Here is a 12174-nt window from a genome sequence, read left to right on the forward strand (position 1 = left end):
CCACGGGCAAGTGAAGTATGGTCTCAGCTTCACCCTCCCTTATAGATGGCTTCCCTATGTTTTATTCTAAAACAAAAGTCTTGTCATTTGGAAAATGCCCTTGTTTTCGACACTCTCAAACAGGACTAAATTTAAAAGGAACCCACAGAGACCACCAGGTAACAGAATGGCTTTTTGCCCAAAAATCGTTTAGAGGCAATTGCTTCTGCTGACCCACAACCTGGGCCTAGTGAGGTTTTAAATCTATTACTTATGGGATTGTAACTCTCCTACTGGGCCGTTAATCTGATTGTTTATTAAAGCTCCGCTGACTTGTTCATTCAATGAGTTTCTCCCGCACAGCCGATGCTCTTCAGAGAGCAAATGCTATGCGACTCCAGGCTCTTAATGGAAACCGACAATATATCACAGGGGATGGAGGCCTTGAAGGCTTCAAGAAGAAGATGGATGAGGTCCTCTACCTGTAGCTCATTTCAAGAGTAGTTCAGCAGTTCCGTGACTGAGTTAACTGCCTGGGTCTCTGCTGTGCGGAAAAACATCTGTCACTTTGGTTCCATTTGCTCACTTTGCAACAGGAGTTCTATAGCAGTGGCCCCAGGGCATTAAAATCCTTCATCACGCTGGGAGGCTTGGAAGGAACTGGAAGCAGCAGCCAAGTGAAATAGCTCATGGAGACCAAACATCCCTGGGAAGGTGATCAAGGCAGACAAATAGTACAAGAAACAGAGAACAGCACGACAAGATGGGTGGAATCAGCCCCAGGTGGGATTGATGGTCTGAAGACAGTTTGTAGCCAACCGTTGTAAGGATCTTCTCTTTTCCTCCACACCCCCCCCCAGCCTCTCATAAACCTAGTTAAGCCTGCTCTCCATTTGTCAGAATCATGCCCACTTTCTGCTTAGACCTATCTGCCCTGCACATGGAAATGTCCACATCCAGTGGCTAGTCTGTTGAGGCTCAATTCTTTGAATCTGGTACATGAAGTTGGGTCATTGTTCTTCTGAGAGCCATGTTCTAGAGCAGTACTCTCTCGTAAAAGTGTAGTAAGAGCCATATGGATAAAGTAAAATTTTCTATTGACCATATCAGAATAATGGACACAGGTTAAATTGATTTTGGAGCAGGTTTTATTTTATGTTCTAAAACTTATACAAAACATTTTCATTTCAACATGGGGCACTGGCCACACTTCAAGTGCTCCATGGCTAGTGGCCGCTGAAGTTCTAGAACCAGTCTCTTTGCCATGTTCTCTGCACGGCAGCAATTCTCATGGCTGCATTTTCAGGTAAGTCTTGGCATTTCTAAGCAGGACTTGGACTAGATATTTTGTAGCAGGTGAATCCTCACTGGGCTCTTATACTGGTTTGGCACAAATTTACTTTGCATATTGCCCATTTGATATCTGTATATGTAGGTCTTTCACGATCCTAAAATGTCACTCTTGAGAATTCTTAGGAAGAGATGAAATGAGGGGGGGAGGTTTCATAATAAATATACCCCTGTAGGTAAATTCTAAGATCGGTTCTCTAAAAACTTTGGAAATGAAGCGCTGATGCTGCCTATGGTTATATCAATATACTTTTCTCCTTCTTCTTTTGTTTGTTGTGTCGGAAGTTCTGCCTTTTTTTTTCTCCTCACGCCTTTTCTCTTTGATGCTTCTTTGACATAATATTAGAACTTTGAATATGTGGAACTCTTTTCAAGGTCAGGAATATGCTTTTGAAATAAATGTGGTAAATTTAATAATAAGAAGAACAAATAAGGGTGCCTGGGTGGTTCAGCCAGGTAAGCATCCAACTCTTGACTTCGCCTCAGGTCATGATCTCACGGTTCCCGAGATCGAGACTTGTGTTGAGCTCTGCACTGACAGCATGGAGCCCGCTTGGGGTTCTCTCTCGCCCTCTCTCTCTGCCCCTCCCCTGCTCACACACACACTCTCTCTCTCAAAATAAATAAATATTGAAAAAATATAAGAGGAACAAACAGAGCATATTATAAAGTTCACACAATTTCCTTGTGTTTATACCATCTATAAGAAGCCACCTAATGTGGAAAAATAGAATTTCAAATATTGGATTGAAGAAGGTCGTGACCTTGGTCCAGATTTCTGGCCTAAAATTTCAGGTAACTGAATTGCAAGGTATTGAAACACATTATCTGTGAGGAGGGCTTTCAACCGCAGATAACAGAATACCCGACAAAACAATGGTTTTCGCACGACAAGGAGCCTGAAGGCAGCTGGATATTGGCCTTGGTTCTGCTGTTTGGCAATGTCATCAGGGACAGAAACTCTTTCTTTCTACCATCTTTTGTGTGTGGCTGTTCAACCACATGCTTGTTATCTCATGGATGCAAATGGCTGCTAAAATTGCAGACCCTGGATCCATCTGTCTTCAAGGAAGGCAGGCGTTCTTAACGACAGAAGCACGAAACAATTCCAAACCTGTGTCCCTAGATATCCAAGGCTATGAGATGGGTTGGAAAAATGTGTGTTTAGCTTTTTAGCCTCTAATGTGGAGGCTTTGAGAAGAGACTTCTGAGGTAGTAAGCAAACAAAGATGGCCACAGTGTGGCTCTCGGATAGCTCGATAGGAGCAAACATGTACTGAGGGCTCATATGATGTGAGAGAATATGCTAAGCTTTGTACAGATATCATTTCATTTTATCCTCAGAACAGTCCTTTGACGTATGTTTCCTATTATTATCCACTTTTTTTTTTAGTTTAAAAAACTAGACCTTAGAGAGGTAAATTAATTTACCCAAATCACACAGGAATCCCCTTTAGTCTCCATTATCAGCGAATAACAACCCTTATGACTATGTAGGTCCTCTGTCACGTGACTTACAGTTTATCCAAATACTTGTTTAATATTTTACTCTGTGAAGGTAGGGAAAGAGAGAAAGGAAGGAGTCAGGGGTAACTTTGTAGTTTCTGGCTTGAGACACTACTGTAGGATGGTCTGTCACCTGGGAGAGGAAGAGTAGTTTTTGGCAGACATTATGTAAGTTCTGTCTAGGATGCGTTTGATAGGTGGTTCTTGTCAGTCAGCCAAGTGGCTGAGGATAACGGGTATGGGGAGTGCAGGAGAAATTGCACAGTTAGAATTTCTCACTTCTAAGAGGTTGACAGTCACAATGAAACCGATATCACCTTCTTCCACTTCCTTTTCTTTTCTTTCTTTTTAAAAAAACGTTTATTTTTGAGAGAGAGAGAGAGAGAGAGAGCATGCGCATGTGGGTGAGGGGCAGAGAGAGGGAGACACAGAATCCGAAGCAGGCTCCAGGATCTGAGCTGTCAGCACAGAGCCGGACGTGGGGCTTAAACCCTCGAGCTGTGAAATCATGACCTGAGCTGCAGTTGGACACTTCACCTGTGGGCCCACCCAGGCATCCCAAGGCTTCCTTTCTTAAGAAACATGAAGATAAATAGCTCTTTCAAGAATGCAGAAGAAACTTAGAGATGACTGACACATCACAGTGGCTTATCTTCTGCTCACTAATACTGTGGTGGGTAGCTTCTAAGAGGGTTTCTGATGATGCCCATCTCCTGCTATTCACAGCATGTAATCAACACACAACTGCCTTGAGGGGTTTGGACCTAGTGACTTGCTTCTGATCAATAGGACAATGGCAAAGGTGATGAGATGTCATTTCCGTGATTAGGTTACAAGAGATTGTAACTTCTGTCTTGCCAGCAGCTTCTCTTTATATGCTCTCTTAGCTCTCATGCTTTGCTGAAGTAATGGACATGTTGGAGAGGCCCATGTGGCCAGGAAGTGGGAATGGGCTTGGCCAACAACCAGCAGGAATCTGAGGCTCTTAGCCCAGCAGCCCCTGGAGAAAAAAATTCTGTCGACGATCTGAATGAGCTTGAAAGTGGATCCTTCCCCAGTCAACCTTTCAGATGAGACTCCAGCCTTGTCAACAACTTGATGCAGCCTGTGAGAGACCTGAGGTACAGGACTCAGCTGGGCTGGATCCCTGACTCTCAAACATGGAGATAATAAGTCTGTGTTATTTAAATAACTGACATTGTGGTAATTTATTCAGCAGGAATAGATAACAAATATAAACACCCCAAGTTCAGCTGTGAGAGCAGAGACCAAGCCCATGCAGCAGTTAGCTGGGTTATATACTTACCTATTTCCAAGACCCAAAGGGAAAGTAGACGGTCTTTGGTGATTCAGAAATACCGCAGAGAGATTGCTTATACATGGAAACAAATTACCTTGTTGGCCAATTGAAACCAGAACTGAAAATCAAAGCATTTGGTTTATAGGAGAAACAAGAAAACCCTGGGAGGGCTGTAGCTATATTTAGGCCAGACTCTGAGCGGTGGCAGCTGGCATATGAACTAGGCCGAGACTTGCTTTGGGAGTAGGCTATGAGCCTCAGGAGGTAGATAAACATTAAACATAACCATGCAGTGAAAGCTTTAGACAGGGTTGGGAAAGCTAAGTGATCAGCAAGGGAAATATCAAGGGAAACTGTAGATTTTCCTTTACTGGAATCCATGAAAAGTAGAAATGATCTTAAAGATCCTATCTCCAAATACAGTCACATGGGTGTTAGGGTTTCAACATATGAATTTGGGGGGATGCAATGCAATCCCTAAGACTTTCCAACCACTAAATGCTATAAAGACTTGAATCGTCTCTTCCACCAAGATGTCTTGTTTATCAAAGAACTATTTCAGCGCCTGGAGCATAGTAAGTCCTCAATAATTGTTTGTGGAGTGAATGAATGATGGTATCATTTTCTTCCATCAAATGGAGATTGCAGTTGAGGAAGTCTATGAAAATAGGTCAAGCAGCCAAGTATTTATTCTTTCATGGCAAGTTTTCATGTGGTCTTGTATAAAGTTTTTGTTTTGTTTTGTTTTATTATGATTTGTGCTTATCATTTGGATTTTGAATCATCTGATTTATTTACCCATTTTGGTCACCAAAGATTTATTGAACACTTACTAGATGCTCAGCATAGGACCAGGTGCGGCAGGTCAAGCTAAGCAGAAGGGACCATCCTTGCTCTCAGAGCACTTGCCATGTGCTTATCGAGGGATGTGGTCAGCACAAGAAGCAGTTGTGTAACCACGCAATTATATTATATATAACAGAACCATTGAAAGGATCACACTTCTCCCTGAGGACTAATACAAGAAAACAGTCCTAAGTAAAATACAAAGGATACCTGCTAGCTAACTGTAGTGATTTCTTTATGTCAGACTGCTTAAGGATTAATGGAAGCAGCTCAGGTAAGCTCAGGAAATGCTTTAAAACTCACTAGTATGAAAGTCTACTATAAGGCAGTTGAGATAATATAAAATGAGCCTTTGGCGATGGGCTCCCATCTTCTGTCATAATCTCATACGCGAATAGCGTATTCAAATTTTTTATCTTTTTATCTTTTTATCTTTAAAGGTTCAGGAAGGGGAGAAAGGAGGACAAGAAAAGGAGGGAAAGGCCTGGGGGGCAACCTGTCTCCAGGGGCAGGTAAGGGGTGGGAGGGTCCCCATGTTTTTAGGATTCCCCCTTGCCTGATCTTCCCAGGCTGGGCCAGCATCTACAATGAGGTCCCTTGAATCTTTGCTGCTGTTCTGGGAATATCAAACAGCCACAGAACCCAGAATTGTCCCTAGTTTTACTTAAGCTAGAGAACGAACACTACGAGGTGGTATCACCTCACAGCCAGACCTCCAGAACCCAGCGCTGGCCAGCTACTCGGACTAGCCCACTCACTCATTGGTCTCAAAATAATGTGACTCACATTTTACATATTTGCATTTTTGAGTTCCACTTATTTTATTATGATTTCCCCTATAAATTTATGAATTGGCTAGCTACCCATGTGCCCTGAATAGATCAGATACAATCCTCTCGGGGCATAGAACCCTGATCCCCAGCCTTTCTCACGTTTCTTTCTGCTCCTAGATCTGTGAATCACAGGAACAACTGTCAATTTCTGCGTCAATTTCAATTTCAGAACCCTCAATTTCAGAAAGAAAGAATGACAGAGAGAATGAACAAGGATCTGAGATCTCCTCGCTAAAGTGTGCCACTCCTGGAGAAGCCCGCCTCCCTCTGGGACCAGAAACAATGTTAGACACAAACCGAACCTTCGTGCTGTCTTGGAAATCACTGAGCTGGGAGCAGACCCAGAGTGGAACTTGAGCGGATCCGGGGGCAGGAGCAAAGGTAGTGCCCGAGCACGACTGCCATTCTCTCTGGAGATCTCACACGTTGTGGTATCTTTGCCAAGCTCTTCGGTGTGGGTATTCCACCCATGGCATCAGCTAGTTTCCTGTGGGTGTTAGATGAGGTCAAATAATACAGCACGTGTGAGGGCACTTCACAAACCCGAAGGTCCAATGATAACGTGTGAGTTAAGCTGCTGTAGCTGCTACTGTGCCATCGGGAGTGGAGCGCGGTTTCTCCTTTAAAACTGTGGGCTTCGGGGGTGCCTGGCTGGCTCAGTCGGTTGAGCTTGAGTGTGTCCGGCTTTGGCTCAGGTCATGATCTCACAGTTCGTGAGTTCGAGCCCTGCATTGGGCTCTCTGCTGTCAGCTGGAGCTTCTGGATCCTCTGTCCCCGCACCCCCCTGCACTTCCATTGCTCTCTCTCTCTTTCGAAAATAAATAAACATTAAAAGAAAACCCACAAACTCCCCCCCCCCCCACACACACACAAAAACCTGTTGGACTTCAGACCCAGACCATCTGAGCTTGAAGACTAGTGCTTTGCTAATCCAGACTTCCTCATCTGCAGATCGGAAGAATAAGAACAAAGGTCAATTTTGTGGTCTGTCATGGGGATCAAATGAGGAAAACCATGTACAGGACGGGACTAGGAACAAAGTAGTCAATAAATGTTCCTTATTTTTCCTCCAGTGAACAGAGCTGGTTGCTGACTTTTCTTTGGTCTCCTTTCCTTTAGGCGAGGTTTTGAGTTCGTGCGATCACGTAGATCGCAGTGGTCCAGCTAAAGGCCAGAATGAGGTACATTTAGCTATTAGCAATTGTAACAAAACAACACAAAGAGGTAACACGCTTCTGTAGGCTGGGGGGGATCGTCGCCCTGAGGCAAATCATGTGTAAGGCCTTGGGAAAAGCACCGGCTGTCAGAGGACTTTCGTCTAGTGCTCTTACCATTTGTGGGGAACTGATGGAAGTTTAAAATCTACCTTTGCTTCTCTCTTCTCTGGCTTCACTCAGGTAACTTGGTGACACATTTCTTATTGTGACACATCCAATTGGTAAAAGAGCCTCAAGTCCCACTTTCAGAAATTCTGTAATTCTTTAGAGGTGAGAGCGTCTGAACGACTGACCATGCACTAGAATGGTCCTTTCGAGAGGACACCATGCCTCTGTGCCTTTGGTAGTCTAAGGATATCAAAGTCTTTTGGTCAAAAGGATGCATGTGAAAGAAATCCACTCCAGTTTCTGGCTACACATGGTCAAGTAAACTCATGAGTTCATTTTTACTTTCTTCAAAATCCTAATGAAAGAAAAAGATAGTTATAAGCCCACAAGGTCAAGGGGAATGGAAAAGGGGAATAACAACAACGTTTTGGAAGCTAGATAGCTGAAGACAGCATGGTTGCTTACTTCCCAAACTAGGGAGAGCTAAAATCTCAGCAGGTGTAGGAGCCAGGCAGGGGGCTAGTTCATGGGGAGGGACCTCAGTAATATTAAGCACCAGCTTCTTCTGAAAGTGGGCGTTCAGGTGGGGTTAGTAAAAGGAAGATTATTTGAAACATGTAATAAATTAAAAGACAGAATCCTCACGCAGCCTCCCTGCCCTGCCAGGCGCAGGATTTCACTTAATAGACTATGGTCATTTTTGACTGTAAAGATTCCTACTCCCGTGGTGATAAAATTTGATGTTTTCTGTTGTGGTTATTCCTATTTCAGACTTTCTAGAAGCCAGAATCCCTGGGGAGACTCCAGGAAAAACATTTGGGTGTCAGGGATAGTGGGTACAGCTGGGGGTTGTGGCAGTGGGTGTGGTGAGCCTCTGTACTGAAAACAGTCTGCAGACAGAGGCTGTCTCTCTTGTGCCTCCTGGAATACAGGTTGCCAGAGTCCAACCCTGTAGGCAGGAGGTTGGACAACTCTTCTCTGGATAAACTGATTTCCTATGAATGGTAGTTAATGATAATATATTAATCTTGGTCCAAGTTCATCAGGGCAGTCATAATATCCTGTTATTCCTAGCCTGGTATCTGAGAATATGAATAAAGACAGGTTTTCATGGTGGCTCACATACCGTGGCAAGTGGAGATGACTTTAGTCTTATGCTAGCCCAGTATATGCAGTACTGGGGTGCTTACCTGAGACTATTCTGTTATTCCTAGCAGCACCAGGAGCGGCTGTTTCCCAGAACTCTGGCGTGCTCCTGGGGTATAACTTCCTTTCTGGAAATCACACGATAGCTTATTCAGAAGCACATTTGCTGGAAATCATTGGAATGGCCATTGGCAAAGCTTTACCGGAGCCTGACACATGGCAGTGATACCTGGGTATTTTAGTCAAAACACCGAGGTCAGCAAAACGCGAAGGATGGGCTGTGGATAGATGCAGAGAAGGCAGCTTGGCCAAACAAATGATTACTGCAGAAAGGGAAATTATAGACTTAGAGCATTTTCTTTGGCGAGCACTCTACACATTGAAGCAGTTAAAAGTATTGGGTCTACGGTTGTAGCTCGGCCATGATTTGATTTGGCCCTTGATCTTGAGTGGTGTTTAAAGTGTGTAGGAATCATGGGAGTGAGGATCTTGTTTAAATGCAGATTCTAATTCTGTAGGTCCTGGTGGGGCTGAGACCCTGCGTCTCTCACCAGCTTCCTGGGAAGCCGATGCTGATGCGGGCAGTGCATGGAGCACCCTTTGAGTATCAAGGATATAACACTTCCGGGATTTGGTTGCCTCACATGTAAAATGAGACATCAGTACCTTCCTCATAGGATCGTCAAGAAAATTAATAAGAATGTAAAAAACTTAGAAGAGCAGCTACTGCAGAAAAAGCCTGTGATAAACGATGACTGTTTTTTTATGAAAAATGGGTGCCATGAAAGAACCACCGTGAAGATTATGTGAGGCTATGATGGTCAAGTGCTCCGTGTGAGGCCTGATGCATAGAAAACATTGGCCATGGACTTCCTATGTGCCCAGCCTTGGTGTGTTTTCTTAATTCCTCTCACTCTGTGAGGCAGGTACTAATATTCTGCCCTTTTAGCACAGGTGAAAACCAAGGTTTAGCTTAAGAAACTTGCAGAAGATCACAAGTTGATTAAGTGGCAGAGCTGGGGTGTAGGCACCAGTCATAATTGCTGTCATTAGTATTGTCATATTAAGTCCTCACTACCAAGGTGGGTTTTTATACCCCTTTTACAGGAGAGGAAACAGGTTTAGGGACTTTAGTAAACTTGCCGAATGTCATATACACAATGTCTATCCCTTTCTCACATTCAAGGCACACAGGTCAGAATTTGTGGCCTCCTTTCCTTGCCACAGAGCCCTGTGTTTTTCATAAGGGCCTCCACCAGAAGCTGAATGGGTATTCCCTGTCTTTCTCACACCATGGGGGAGATTGGGAGAAGCCCTCCTTTCTCACCATGGGACTTTGGGCCAACTTACTCGCATTTCTATTCCACGCCCCCTGAACTCGGCTGAACAATGCAATGGAACTTTCTTGTACTGCTGTTGGCAAAGCTACTAACCCCGGTATAATGGATCCATGTTAGTCATGCACAGGGAATGGCATGAATGGAGAAAGGTGACACAATTCTACAGAGCTCGAAGCGATGGAGAGAAAGCAATTGAGGTTGTGTTAGACTTGTTTCGTTGGGACACAGACTCTGAGAGCGAGATGCGCATACAGGAAGTTTGCTGGAAAGCCTTTGGTGTCCACACCTGTGTTGGGGTGAAGGAGTATGTTTAGGCAAAGGGAAGAGTGGAATTGAGATGCAGAGACCCCTCAGGTGGCCCCACAGGTGGCTCTGGAGCTGGGGTAGCCCTTCTGAGCCATAAGATGGGGCCTTCCCACCTCCTGCATGATGGGTTACTTCATACACAGTGTCCTGGGGTAGTGGATGGGACCATGGGGAAGGATTCTGTTCCTGCTGAGTGCAGTGCCTGGCCACTCGGTGGAGGGTCGTGAGCCACCAGCGCCCCAACCTCCAGGGGCATGGGTGACGCCCCTCTGAACGGGGAGTCGGGACTTAGACCACAGTGCCCACTCACTACGGCACATCACGTGGGCTGTCTGGTGCTGAATGTGGCAGCACTATGGAAACAGCTATACCCTTGCTTTCAGAAAAAATGACCCCACAGACACACGCAAAGTCTCTTTAGGAAATCATAATGATGTCACTAACGACTGCAACTTACCAAGGAGGCCCCACATTTCTGCCCAGCCTTGAGAGTCCTTCCAACTCAATTATTGAGAAGGGAAAATAATGCAAAAGAGCCAGGGAGGTATTGTGCATAAAAAGGCTCAGCACAAAGTATTTCAACCATTTCAGCCAATTCTGGGTTTTCTATTTCCAACTTATATCAAATGCGCTTGGGTACACACACACACACACACACGAGTTAACCTTGGATATGGCTTCCTTTTAGAAACATAAAAATCTCCTGAATCAGCTCCAATAACATCTCCCAAGACTATCTTTGAAAGGAACAGATGAATGAGTTTGACAGAAAACTTTTGCTTGAAATTTTCCCCTTTCTCAGATTGCATAAATTTGAGGGGAAAGCCTGCCAAGTGTTCAATGACGCTCTGCATGGCGGCTTCTGGCAGGGACACTCTGTATCAGCAGCTAAATGGATGTTTTTCCTGAAACACTGACTTCACATTCTTTATCACTTGCCCTGTTCCCCCTTTCCTGCACCAAGCCCTTCTAAATGACTTGGGTAAGGGTAGAAAACAGCAACAACAACAACTTTTCTAGAACCATGAAAGATACTGCACGCTGATGGGTGCGGAGGGTTCACGTGGCAGATAAGATTGCAGTGATGATGAACCCAGCTATTCAAAGCTGTCTTTTCAAGCTTAAATTGGGTGCTAGGGGGTCAAGTCCTCACACCGGAGTATCTATCTGGACATTTAGGGCTGTTGCTTTCTGTTAGGATGCTTCTCTCAGAACGGGGTGTCTCGCATGATGAACCGGGGCACATACTCCCTGGCTGAAAACCTTTCTCTTGTGCTTTAAATGAATCCCAAGCCCCCCAGCTTGGCCTGCCACGTTCCACAGAGCCCAGGCCCGGCCCTCTTTCCCACCCACATTTAGGGCATTCTCCCCCTCATCCTGTACTCCCCTGTGCTGATGACACCCTGCGGGCTCCTCCCACGTGAGGAGGACTTTCCAAATCCATGGCCTTCACCCCTGCTGCCCAGAATGCTCTTCTCGCCCTTGGATGGCACATTTTTCTTCAGTTCAGCTTCAAGGTCACCTCTTCGGAGAGGCTGACGCTGACCATGGTCTTCCACTTATATTCTCTGTCTTCATAGTGTGCTCTTGCTTTTCCTCACTGTGCTTGCCTACCAGAACTTGTCATTCTTTATTTGCTTATCTCTGTGTTTATTATCACTTCCCCACACTAGACCCTCCTTCCTGAAACGGCAGGGACAATACCCACCACGTTCACCACTGTTTCTGGTGTCAGGCACACAGTAGCTCCTTGGTAAATGTTTGTCACCCGAACGAACAGTGCCTCACCCAGTGCTTAAGGTCTTTGCTTTCTATTCTAGAAAATACTTATAGATTTGAAAGGAACGCTGTGTATACGTGTGGGAGTATCTCCCAGACATCAGATCAATGAGATGTGTTTTTAGGCTGAGGGCATTCCAAACCCTTTTCGCGACCAGTCGTTCCTTCCTCCAGTACTCAGTTGAGGTATAATTTACATACCATATACGGTGCATATTTGAAACGAGTTTTACATATGTATACATCCAAGGAGGTCTAGATGGAATGTTTGTAGCTCCTTTTAGGGGAAGGCTGGCAGGTGTCCCCTTTCATTCAATACCCTCCAAAAGGTAACCACTATTATAATTTCTATCTACATAGGTCAGTTTTTTTTTTTAATTTTTTTTTTAATGTTTATTTATTTTTGAGACAGAGAGAGACAGAGCATGAACAGGGGAGGGGCAGAGAGAGAGGGAGACACAGAA

This window comes from Panthera leo, chromosome B2 (genome assembly GCF_018350215.1).
Source record: "Panthera leo isolate Ple1 chromosome B2, P.leo_Ple1_pat1.1, whole genome shotgun sequence".
In the NCBI taxonomy this organism is placed as follows: Eukaryota; Metazoa; Chordata; class Mammalia; order Carnivora; family Felidae; genus Panthera; species Panthera leo.